General features: G+C 36.9%; 1 protein-coding gene across 1 annotated transcript in view; it reads right to left on the bottom strand.

Annotated features, from left to right (window-relative positions):
- The window catches only part of INSC (INSC spindle orientation adaptor protein), a 120,016-nt gene that overhangs the window by 32,855 nt on the left and 73,518 nt on the right, over window positions 1-13,643 (bottom strand).

The following is a 13,643-nucleotide window of genomic DNA, read 5'->3' as shown; positions in this document are numbered from 1 at the left end:
CTAAGTGCAATCATGTTTCTATACAGAGCAGCTGACCATAAACCAATCGGCTTAAAAATCCAGTCTAATCAGACATCTTTCAATGAGCTTGTACAACTGATCTTTCTTAATTCAATTTTAAAAGTTAATCCACTTTACTGAAAAGGATTGTTGCATCCTTTCCTATCTATCCATGTTTTTCTCTCTTCTGGTTCACTGAAATACCTTCTGTTAGGATAAGCTTACTCTGACTGGCTTATATTTAAGATTAGAAGTCAGCACCCACAGTTTACTTTGAAAACTAAGAGAGAAATGGGAAGAAGAGAGCAGTGTCATCTCCACCTTTTCCATTACTGCTTTTAGCAACTGCCATGCTTGGTTTCTTTTTTTCTTTTCTTTTCCTGAGAAAAAATATATTGTAATTATGTATGTGTGTTCCAATTACCTGCCCTTTTTCAATATAACAGTCTTCATCTGTTTACTTGAATTTCTCTGTCCTAATACTCTTTCCAGTGGCCTAGGATCTGAATGCTGTGCCTTCTCCCCACAACATTTTTGAAAAGTCTTTTAACTGCTTTGTGCAAACGAGAAAGCTCTCTAGCAAAGAAGCATTAAAACTGTGCTAAAAATGACATGGAAGCGCATCATTTCACTTTTAAAGGTGCTCGAGGCTTCCCTGTTGCGAGGAAAGATGAACTGAAGGGAAACAGCTCACAGATTTCCTACTCTAAGTCACAGCTGCATCTTTTGCAGTTCAATCGAGAAGGCAAAGCCAGCACAGTAAAGGCACAGAGCTTACATAACTCTTTCCTCAATCTAGAGGGTGGTGCAACATTATGGATCTGCCATGAAGTTTATTTCATACACTTGAGGCAACTTATTCCTAAGCAATTTAGTTTTGCTCCTGCACCCTACGCTATAAAATAAAGATAAAATCTACTTATCTACCTCTACATAATTCTTGGATAAATACCGTTATAACAGTGCTACCTATTGTTATTAAAACAAGCAGTCATTTAGTCATTTAGTCGTACAGGAGGGTATATTTTACACTGAATAGTAACCTAATCAGTAGTAAGTTTTGGTAACTTAATGGGATCAAAAAATCTAAATTTAATTGATTTTAATTTAAAAGTTATTTTACCTGCAATATTTTGAGTACATTAACACTTCATTTTTGGGAGTCAAGGGTCTTTTAACAATGCTAGTTTTGCACTCAGTGAAGCTATTAGAGTTTGCTGTGAGTTGATATACAAATGTTCTGATAGTCTAAATAATTAAAATGAGAAGTCCAGTTTATAGATAAGAGTGCTTAAATTGGTAGAACGCTCAGGTTGCAGATAGCTTTGGTCTGCATACACCTACCTTTCCAAATCAGTGCCCGCAGCCTTAAACTCGAGATAGATCTGCACAACCCTTACCGGGAACCCAGCAACAGAAACTTTGCCATAATTCCAGCCTCCACTGGGTGCCACTGTTGTATAACACAACGTGTGAATTATGTTGCATGAGTCACATTTCTTGAGTGAAGTTTTCAAGATATATTCAGTTATCGCTCATTTTATGTCCCAAAAATTCCACAGAATAAGCCTTTTATAAATAAATTCAGGTAGGATTTCATTACTCATAGAACTCTGCAGGTACAATGCTCAAATGCATAATAGCTCAGATTCTTTCCTTATTTGTACTTTAAAAAGCCTCCCAGTGCTGTGACCAGAGCTGCTCCTCCATGCTGACTGATAATCAGCTTAGTGCCCTACATTGAACTATTTGTTTAGTCTCTGAAAGTTAGCTGATGGCTACCTACTGCCTTCTGGAGTGCTTTCATGTATCACTATCACGAGAGTAAATCTTTACCAAAATCTATAAGTGACCCTACACAAGTTTAGTGAGTGTTCTCCAGTTGTGAATGCATATGAAGAGATGATGATAGTGCTGAAGATACAGTATTGGTCTACCTTTAAATTTAATAACAATTAAGTATCAATTTTATGGAATAGATACAATTTCCATTTGATGTTTTGTGTATACCCATCACTTTTTAAATATCAAATTTCTTTCAGGTAAGCGGGAATAAAAAATACTGAAAAGTTTAATATTATGTATCACTGTAGTCACCTTTAGGTTGTCTGCTTGGCAGCATCCCAGCTCTCAGATTTTGCTGTTTCCTTTCCCCAGACCTCTGATAAACAAATAGTAAGACTTAGTTTTCTGTCTTTCTTAATGAAAGACGCTAAGAATTTACACTAAAATGAAAAATTCTTTAAGGCGAAAGACAGTTACAAGGAAAAGTTATGCTGTCCTTTCATAGTAGAATCATTTCTCACTCTAACCATTAGGTTGAACAGACATAACCACAACTGTTTCAAGTTGCTGAAGACAAAGAAAGCAATGTCTCTGTTTATGAAGCCTGCTTTATAAACTTCTGGTCTTTCCTCTCACTCCTCTCAGCAGCCTTTTCTGATAGACAAACAGTTGATGATATTGTCAAGTACAGAATTTTCTATAACCGTTGATATTTGAAAGGATGTCAGTCTTCTTCCAGAAGAAATCCAAAAGGATTTCTAGAGTTCTGCCAGATTCTGAGAGGTTTTCCTGTAAACCTCTGTCATGCAGTTCTGGAGGTTTTGAACAAGTCCAGTGCCCTGAATCCTGGCCATTCCTGCACCACTGAGAAACACACAAGCATCAGGCTTAAGTCACAGAGAAACAGTAGTTAATTTAGAAAGGCAAACTCAGTTCAAAACACTCACACGAGGTAAGAAAAAGAAGTAGATGCAAATCCTAGCCTTGCTAGCGTTCTCTTGTCAGTGCACAGGCTATGGTTCATCAGATATGGCAAACTATAGGAGTAACTATTACCCACATAGCTGTTCCCATTATGCCTACTTATCAAATCACATTAAAAACAGCAGTAAGATAAAACAATTTCTACCTGCTCTTTATATTGATATGTGGCTACTGCATACGTGTGTGGACGTAAAGAAAACGTCACAGAGAGGAAGATCAGCTTTATAAATCAATTAATGCTATAACAAAGCTGGAAAATCCCTGTCTTTGCACTAACAGCTTATCTGAAATGGCCTCTTCAAAGCAGTAGGAGAACATGACAGTCCTAATTCCAGGGATCTAGAACATAGGTGTTCTTTTCTGCCTTCCAGGGTCTAGAGAAAATACTAATACCAAGCTACCTAAAATACATTCCAAAGGGGTTTTATTCAGCCTTCAGAGCAGTAGCTAGACTTGAACCTCAGTATTGCTGTCTCCTGTTTTACCTATTTTCTTTCTCTGACTACTGTGATTTTCGTTGATTTAGGCCATGAGGCCTAAGTTAATTTGATCCCAGGAAAACATGGCAGACTGTAGCATTACCCCATACAGATGAAGATTTGTAGATAACCGAATGGCCAGGTGATGATGTCACCAAAAGGATCCATCATATGTAGGTCTTGAATGGCTCTCACAACACCTGTTCATGTGGCAATGTCTCCAGTGGCTTAGGACATAAGCTTCAGGTCCACAAGCATCCAACTCTACGTTACCCTCATTCAGACTGAGGCTGCCATTCACTGCTCAGAGGTTGGTAGGAGAAGATCTAGAGTTCTGAAGGACAGAGGCAACACTTATGACTTGTGTCTTATTAACAAACAACAATAGTGTAGGGACTAATAAAACAGATTCTGCTTTACAAAAATATCACTGTTTACAGCCCCTGAAGTCAACAAGCTGCCCTTCTCTGCCTGTTAGTAGTTGCTATCTTGTTTTAGGGCAGCCTTGCTATGGCATAATTGTTTTCTTCTTCAGCAAGGTCACAGAAAATTTTATGAGGCAACCTTCTCTCACATCTTCTCTAGGAGAACAAAGTAATAAGATGAACCTTCAGAAATGGTGAGACTTCTACCTTCTTAGTGATGGCATCTGCAGACAAAAGACCTGCTGGTCTGACAAAGATTCTTTCCTCCTTATGATCATTGTCAGGTCAAAGTGTAAAAGCGGATAGAGTTAAATCGAACTGGCTAAACACAAAAGGGCATAAGAGACAATCTTCAGCACTCCAGATTACTTTGAAATGAAGGACCACTACTAAGCACTTAGTTCAAGATACCAGTTCAGGTTTATGTCAGCTCTGATGAAACTCTGGACTGCCACTACCTACCGGAACGTTGGTTGAAGAAGGAAACCTGCTATTATACAACGTGCAGCAATGCATCTCTGAAAATCAAGAGTGATTTAGCACAACAGTATGCCCTGATCAATAAAAAGCTTACTCATCTACTACCAACAGCAGCAAACGAACAAATGCTACAGTCCTCTGTAAAGCTCTAAACAGTACTAGAAAGGGAAGGAACAGTCAGTGAAAGAGCTGCTGTATGGGACTTAAACAACAGATGAGAGGTAAGAATCAGTCGATATACGAACGATGCTGTTAGATGCTTAGCTTTTCAAAAACATGAGTATTATCTTAAAGAGATGAGACTGTTTTTCCAACAGCTCATTAGGTTTTAGAAGATGCTTTACGAAACATGAAAGTTTTAGTATAAATCAGGCAGAATGCCAGATGTAAGTGGTTTCCTGCAAACAAGCCTAAGTAAAAAATAAATAAATAAATAAAATAAAATACACTGACACACAAACAGGCCTCTACATCACCTGCCATTAATTATTATTTAACCTTCACTGTTTTAACAGATATGAGGAGACTCATAGGTATTATGGGTGAGCTTCAGCTAAGCCACATGCTAGCTCTTAGCTCATTGGAAATATGAGGTAAGAAACAAGTTATACAATTAACTTATTTTGTTTTTGTTGGGAGCACATGCAGGGTACATTACCTAAGTGATTCAATACTTCCAGCCCTGACATTAAATGTATGTCACTAAGAACAGTTGCTGAGTTTCAGATAGCCAATTAGCTGAGGCTGAGTTGTAAAAGAGTACTGGAGGGAATCAAACTACGTCTGGGAAAAACCTTAGCTTGCAGTAAGAATTAACAAGACAGAGTCAGAATACAATGATACTGACATATAAACCATGAGATCAGTTTGCATTTACATAATACCGTTTTAGTGAGAAAAATAAAATGCGAAGTACTCATTATTTAAGCTGAGAAAATCTTCTGGCCATAACTGGTTGAAGCTGTTATCATAAAAGCTTCTTGTATGTACTATTTTTCTATTCTGTAAGGCACTTTCTCACATTGTTGCAATAATAGAAATAGGAGGAAAAAAAAAAGAGATTTTTAACCACCTATTTTGAAAATAATTTGGGGAATTATTGTGTAAAAACAAGGGGAAAAAAAAAAAACCTCAAACAAATGTGCATGTATAAAATGAGATTTCAGAAAAGGTGAATTTCCAAGTTTTTTTTCTAAATATAAAGATCCAAAGTTTCCATTTTGGGAGAGCTACTGAGGCATTATTTGCAAAGGATCCAGCTCAAAAGCTACAAAAGGTCCCCAGTTTACACAACACCACAGGAGGGCTCCTCACTGGTGAGTGAGGATTAGAGCAGGATTCTTAACTCCATTGGAGACAAGGAGGTGTGGAAAGGCTCATGGAAGTACAAAAATTACAGAAGTGACTCTGGAAAGAGAAAAAAAAAGTTCTAGGCTGAGCATAAGCTGAAGTTGCTATGTTTTACAGCTTCAGCTACTGCTGAAAAACAAGTCAAGGAGGTAGCAATGCTGAGAAGTGAACTCAGAATCTGTTCAACAACTTTCTGCAGTTTTCACTCCCTGACTCATCCTAATAGATGATCAGTATTTATTATCAGATCAACATAAGATCAACATAAGCCAGACACTTTGGCAGCTTCCATCACGTTATCCTCACATAAGATAACCAGCTCATCTACAAATGAGTTAAAAACTCCAGCAGATGGTAACAGATAGCTCAGTATGTTCCCACTGGCATGGTCCACACAAAAGAAAAGTAAGTCAGCTGGAACCAGGAGACTTAGTTTATTTGGTTGAGGGTGGGGGGTTAGTCATTCAAGATTTCTGTAGCATATAAAGAAATGTGAGAAATTCTGCATTTAGTGAAGCTGTAGTTAGAAGAACGAGGAAATTATTTTCTTCCCTTTTTGCTTTTTGGTAATATGCATCAGTGAATGTTCCATGCTTCAAAAATTGTATGAAAAAAAATTTGAAAGTCATAATTATGCAAGCAAGAATAGATGACCAAGAAACAAGGTAGAACACTAGAAAACTCCAAGAGTTATTATTGAGTTCAGGAAGGAAAATAAGTGTGGAAGAAACAGAAAAAGTAATGAATTTGCAGGTTCCAGAGACACTCAAATCCCTGTTCTGCAACCAAATCCACATCAGTACATTTTTCTTCAGTTTCTTCAGTTACTTCTTTCAGAGTCTTCTGAAATCACTGAAGTTTTAGGCAAGCTCAAAAGTCAGCCAGACAAAATACAGAGGCTCTGAGCAGTAAGCTCTCTCTAGACTTTTCTAATGAGTCACACTAATCATGAGCAATGCTGAGTCATGAAGCCTGCAGCAGGATGGGTCAGTTTGACTCGTATATATAATTTCAGGAGAGACTTTGTGAGGGGAAGGCTAGTGTGTCTGTCTTCTTAAATAAGTATTTTCACCCCTATCTCTCCTCCCTCACACTTCATTGTGGCTCCATTTAAACTATTTAACATGTAGGACCTAAGCACACTCAGTATGTGTTTACAGGTGCGTTATCATCACAAATGCAGATAAGCAATGCAACAATTTCCTGCTGAGTGGGAAAAGAAAGATTGTGAAAGCTGCTCCTTTGATAGGCCGTTCTTTAAGGCTGCATCTTTCTGGTTTCTTTTCTGCCTCTGTCAGGGACGGAAGGAATATTTGAGGTCCAAAATAGCTCTCTCCTTCCACTTTTTTAAAATGCTTCAATTGATTCTCATTAATCTCTGCCTTCAGTTTAGGAGCTGAGTAAGCTGCTTCTTTCATCTTAAAATTAAATTTGCTTGATAGATTATTATTATTATTATTAGGTAGGGAAAACCCACCTGTCATTAGATGTGTTGGCTTCTGTTACTTCAGACGTCACTCATGGATCATTTGCTGCTCTCGTCATTGTCACTGGTTAAGGATTATTTTAAATCCTTACGGAAAAACCATCATCTGGTAATTTCCAAATTATTTTTCATTTATAAAATTCTCTTAACACCGTGACTTTTGAAACATAAATCCAGAGCTATTTGGAGAGCTTTAAATAAAATACTTAGCGAAATATAAAATCAATAGATAGTATAAAATACTAACATAACTGACTGCAAAAATGATGCGTAAATTATATGGGAGCCAAACAAGTGCAGAGTGGGAACCTGGCACCAGCTCAAATCTTCAAAAGGAATTTGTTGGGAATGGCAATCTACAGGCACTACTCCAATTTGATCTTGCACGGTGAAGAGTACACCTCAGTAAATTGGCATAGTCTGGGGATTTTTCTTTTCAATTCTCAGAACCTATTTCAATGAAATGTATCTTTTTAGAACACACACAAAAAAAAAATCTGAAGACTTAATCTTCCGTACCAGAGCTAAAATATTACAGGTATATAAACAGATGTATTGAGGTGTAGATGAGAAGAGAGATTGTTCCTCCGAAGGCTAGAGTACATCTGATTTGATCAGCTCACACTCTGCATGAGCGCTACTCTGGAACAGGGACAAGACAGGACATCACATTTGTTCTGAAACCAGCACTGTCAGTACTTGAATATCACTAAAATGCCTTCTCCCTACCAAGTCTTACAAAAGACACCACAAAAGCAGAATCTAATAGAGCTGCTTGACTACAATGAAATTTTTGCATGTGGACGCGTTATCATACATCAGTGCTTAAGAAATATTCCACTAGGAGAAAAAGGTAAAAAAAAAAAAAACATAATTTTGGGGGTGAGGATTCTTATGAAAGCCAAAATAATAATAATAATAATAATAATAATTCCTTAAAATATTCATTCTTGGGTTAGAAGACATCCTGCCAGTTTATTTTTTTTAATTTATAAATGGCTTTGTATATAAAGCCTATATGTATATTATATATATATATATATATACAGTCTGTCAGTTGCATCTCTATTGAAAAGGCAGAGGTGTCTCAAAATGCTCTTGCACCTGTTTGAACTGACTCAAAGTCTTACTATGCTCCTTAGCATAACAAAGGAATATTTATTCTGCAAGATTTATTGAACTCTGAACACACTTGCAGATGTGTAACTCTTGATATTTTAAACAGATAGTGGTCTTCTTCCTTTCAGTGAAATTACATGCGAAGGCTAAGTACACGTGTAAACGCTTACACCACAACTGATATCTAAATGATGATTTACCAATGAACAGAATCTATCCTCTAAACAACATCTATTCACCAACTCCATAGCTAAGTCTCACGCTGCCTGTCTTTAGTAGTATTATCAAAATGTTTATCTCCCATGGTATGCTTGCTGGCTCCTTTCTCCCTCTTCTGAAACCTATAACATGATTAAAGTGAGGCAAGGTTTGTAAGAAGAGGTAATATCTTTTATTTGAACAACAGATACAGATCCCCTTAGACCATCGAGGCTACAACAGTACAACTACTATAATTTAATTTGCCATTTTAACAGAATTGGAATAATGGCAGTGACCTCAGCCAAAGCATTTTGTGTATTTTTTTTTTCCTAGAGAGATCTGCCATTGCCCATAATCCTGCACTAACATGTCTGTCATGATTCAATTCCACATCTCTTGAATTAGTCTGTCAGAAGAAAAAAGCCACCTTGCTTTTCTGATTTTCTCCCTTCCTGAGAAAATGGGTATTACCATAAAGTAAACAAATTTCAATTTGCTGCATGTTTGGCAGGTTTTTAACAGAATAAAAAGGTACTGCAGTGAAATCTGCAAGTATTCTTGATCATCATATTTTCACACTGTTTTTTCAATATACAGAAACTTGTCCTTTCCACGACTTCCAGAATACTTTGCCCTAGAAGTGCAAGAGGCTGCCATCAGTTTTTTCAGGAATGGTCAGATTCTGTAAAGACCTAAGACTTGCTACTCTTGCAAACACCACCTAATATATACGAAACCAGCAGTGAGAAAGGGCAGTTCCTGCACTTCCAGATATGATTTAATGAATCTTGCAGGGGCTTTGACAGAAATGTAATTTGCCAAACCCAGCACATTTTTCACTGCCAATTAATTAAACAGCTTTACTGAGAAGTGTCCAGTAAATTAAGGAACTGCAAGCCTAGAACTTCACATTATCTAATTGTGCCACGAACTCAGATACTGAAATAGCCTTTTTGATAACCAGGCATATCTATGTGAAAAGCAACTTCTGAAAATGTTGTTTCCTACTCTGTTCCTTAAGGCTGACGTACTTCTTCCTCAGTGTAGCTCCTGATTCTCCTACAGCCTACACCTGCACAATTGCCCAGCAATAACAGTAAGACAGTTCCCAGCTTTATTGCTAACATGAAGTGTCTCCATGCTCTGTACCATGTGTCAGAAGTTGCTTGTATTAGTCTTTAAAAGTTATGCTCCTCCATAAAGAATCAGAAGAGAACTCTTTATCCATTCCTGGCTTTCGTTTGCTATTTCACAAGCACAGCTCCAAAGCCAGTCTACAAATGGCCAAGGAAAATGAGCGAAAACAATGCTGTTGGATACAAAAAAATGCGTCCTTCAAAACAGAAGAGATGACTTTTCAGCCAAAGAGATGAAAGAGGAATGCATCCTTGAAATCTTTTCATCTAAATCATTTCACATGCTCTTAGCATGTAAGCCAGTGTTGTGGTTTTAAGCATGCAGAAAGTCTCATCCCATCCAGGAAGACCAACATTTTTCCGGCAAAAAAAAATCTCCACCCTGGAGAACAAACAAGAATGATCATCTCTTCACAGAAGTGCTGAGATTGCACTTGTCAATGTGAGCCTTGAGAAACTGAGAAAGGAGTATAACCTTCTACGTTATGTTTTTGTGGGAGAGAAACAAGAGAAGGGCCCCTCAGCCTCTCCTCTTCAAACGATTTCTAGGAGTCCTTAATTTTTCTTTTCATGCCCCACCTTGTCCTGTCTCCTAGAGGAGATAAGGCAGTGTGAAATAAGATATGCTGTGGATTAAAAATGCATTCTTAAATTTTTATTTTCTTGATTTTTTTCCCTAAAATAATAAAAGACACCTTGATCTTTTAAGCTCCTGAGTTCAGCTTATTTGAAAATACAGTGTCTATGTAATCTCTGTCATTTTATGGGACCATCAAATTCCTTGTCCAGAAACTAACAAGCTATGAAAACACCAAAAGAGATCATAGATTTTTTTTATACATATACATTAATCAGAAAAAAAAAAAAAGAAATTAACACAGTGCTAATCTTTAAGCTGTTATTGTACTGTCCTACCCAAATTACTTATGCTTTCATAATCCAGATGCTTTCCATGACTCTTGCTTCTATCTCAGCCTATGGCTACACAAACCTCAGTGATTCTAGCAGCTGAGAAGTAATACATACTCCTTTATTCATCTCTAACCACCCTGAGTTTTCAGTTTCAGATGTTAACTTCTGTCAAAACCAGAGCAACTCCATTTCAAACTCATTGCATCAGCCCATGTTCAATCCTCTTGTCATGAACAAGTTTTATCTGCAAGTTCTGTAATAAACATTTCACTTAACTCCCAATAAGAGCTCACTGAGAAAAAACTTGTTTGTCATGATGGACAGGCGGAAATTATTTACTGTAAGATCATGGTTCTTAAAAAGCAAGCTGCATCCACATCAAACAATAGACAATTTTTAGACAATTTCTCTTTAAGAAATATTCAAGAAATGTTTAGTTTCTGAGCCACAAAAATTTTAAACTTCCCCTTTCTTTAGATTTTTTTTTCTGGAGATAAGTCATTTGATTCAATGCGCTTGAAATGAAGGATTCAAAAGAATTTATAACTTAGATTTAGGCAATCTTTCTGCCATGTCATTTATTAAAAAAGAAGGTTTTATTATTGTAACAATTGTTACTAGTTATTGAACTAGTTTCTGCAAGTAAATACATACTGCACAATGTTGATATTTAGACAGCTGCTTAATGTTTGCACAAATCATTTCTTTGGTGGCAGTCGGGCCTTGATCTAAGTCTCAGCTGAGTTGCAGGTTTTTAACAAAATAATGTTTCACGTGAATAAAAATGGCAGTACATTGCTCTGTCTGATATTTATTTCTGAAGTGTCTCTGCGGTTCCTTTATTGCAGCAGGAAAGTTAGTAAAAATCATACAACTGAACTCCATCACAGGGCAAAAATTAGAAAGCCATGCCTTCTAACACCAGTCAGCTAGAAGCACTGTGTGGACAGAGGTGAAGCATAGAAGCTACCACAGACATCAGGCTTTAATAAGACTGCATGTCAGTACACACACGCAAGACTTATTGAGAAAGCACTGCAAAACAGAAACTCAGTGCACCCTTGGAAAGTGAAAGGGCTGAAGAACTGCTGTGGGCAAATGATGTGCTGAGCTGTAGGCTTGTATTCAAATAGAAACCCTTTTTACACACAAGGCTACTTCATATTAGAGACATTTGTCAGATCTCCCACTAAATAATTCTATTTTTGTCTGAAAGATCCCTGATGCTGTATACGCAAATAGGTCTGCATGTATAAAAGTAAAGCTGTTCGTCAGTTTCTGCTTTTACTCACCTCACTCAAATTCCTCTCTGTTATTTTGTTTTTAGAAGTTTTCTGTATTATTTATTAATGTAGGGTTATCAATAGTATATATTATCATTATCTGCAGTTCATCTGCCTGAAGCATCTATCTGTACTATGTGCTACCTCTTTGCTTAAATTACAGAATGCCTAGACTAAAAATAATCATACTTTTAGGGCTTTCTCCTAACAAGTTTGCATGCTCAAGGGCCACAAGATGAATGACAAAGCTCTCTTGGGTACAGGGATAAGCAGCTACAGGAATAATACAAAGGATGGAAACTGTGAACACTTTTCCAGGACCTCTCTACTCCTCTGAATGGGTCCACTGGTGTCACAGTGGATTATGAAGATAAAGTGGACTGAACAAGTGGAAATCCATAAGCAGCTTGAAGCACTAACTACCCACTTGTGAAGCACAGGTTACACAGAGCTCGATTTATTTACATGCAAACGTCAGCTAAAATGAGGTAACTTCTTCACTCTCTTTCTACATTAAAAGCTTAATTTGATACTGTTGAGTTCCTGGAACCCAGAACCTACATGTACCACAAAGTAACAGCATATTTTTAAAAATCAGGAAAGCACTTGCAAGTTAAATAACTATAATAAATTGGCACTCCAAGCAACAGATTTTTTATTATTGTAAGTATAGCCAACTAGATTCACCTGAAAGAGTAAAGCTAATCATTGCAACAGCAATGTGGCCGTGGTAACTGTTTATCAAGATTATGTAAAAGTAATAAAAAATTTTTCAAGTGTGCTTTAAGAGAACAGAGTGCAGATATACATCTTTAAAGATGCATGACTGGAAAGAAAAATAAAAGTTGGGGAAAGTGTACCTGCTTAAAATAGGCAAAATAGTAGATGATTTCTGTAACGGTTAATCATAACGATATTCACGTAAGAGCAAATTAAATGCTTCACAACCAACCCTGGTGCTTTCCCTGGTGCAACCCTGGGTAACAGAAACAGCTCTTTCTGCCAGATAGAAGTTCAGTGGTAATTTCAGGAATGTTTATTATTATTAACCCTCCTTTATGTCTTTGCAAGAGTATTTCAAATTTTAAAAGGAAAAATAAATCATCCTTACTCAAAGACAACAATATTAAAAATGAGTGTGGTGTTCACATCAAAATATTGGTCTTCTGATCTAGTGCACCTTCCATTAATTCCCAGGTGACCAACACTGTTTTACTTTCAGATAGATGTAAATGAACGGTGGTTACATGGTGGTAAAAGTTTCTCACGTATTATCCTTCCTTCATCTCTACAATCGCAAAGCTGGGCTATCACCAGCTGAAATATTTTTACATATGAAATAGCACTGTACTGGCCTTTCACGTTCAACATCCAGTACTCAGAGAGACATTAACCTCTTTCAAAGAAAAGATCTTTGTTTCTTTTGGTGAAATATCCTATTCTCCTCCTGAGAAATCCAAAAATGTACTGGACCCACATAACACATAGATCCTCAGTGATACAATTTTAGGCAAAAAAGTTGACAAAGTGATTACCCAAACAGTTCAGTTATAAACCTTCTCCTGTTCAGAAAAGAAGGGCTAGACATTAATTCTACATTTTCACCAAGGTGTGATTTTGGAAGATGAAGGGTCAGAAGAAAATGAGCTACTGAAATCAACGTTAAGAAGTTCTATTAAAAATCTGTTAAATGTTACTGGACCAGGTGAGCTTAATCAGTTCTTTCTATCTCTAACTTTATAAATTCTGCTATTCTTATCAACATAATGAGAGATCCTTTTAGACTGAATTTGGTGTCAATCTGAACTAGCATTATGTCAAAAAAAAAAAAAAAAATAAAGGTAAGTCATCTTCATTTACTGTAAGCTCAGAGACTTCATTTTTGCAGCAGATATTCTGTCATAGTTTGCTTGAATTCTGTGGCAGTAAATTACAAGATACGTCAATGTAAAGCGGCAGTGAAATCATTTATCATTAACTTGAAGAGGCCATTATTCAGCTCT

This window comes from Lagopus muta, chromosome 6 (assembly GCF_023343835.1).
Source record: "Lagopus muta isolate bLagMut1 chromosome 6, bLagMut1 primary, whole genome shotgun sequence".
Taxonomy (NCBI): domain Eukaryota; kingdom Metazoa; phylum Chordata; class Aves; order Galliformes; family Phasianidae; genus Lagopus; species Lagopus muta.
This window is presented reverse-complemented; position numbering and strand designations above follow the sequence as displayed.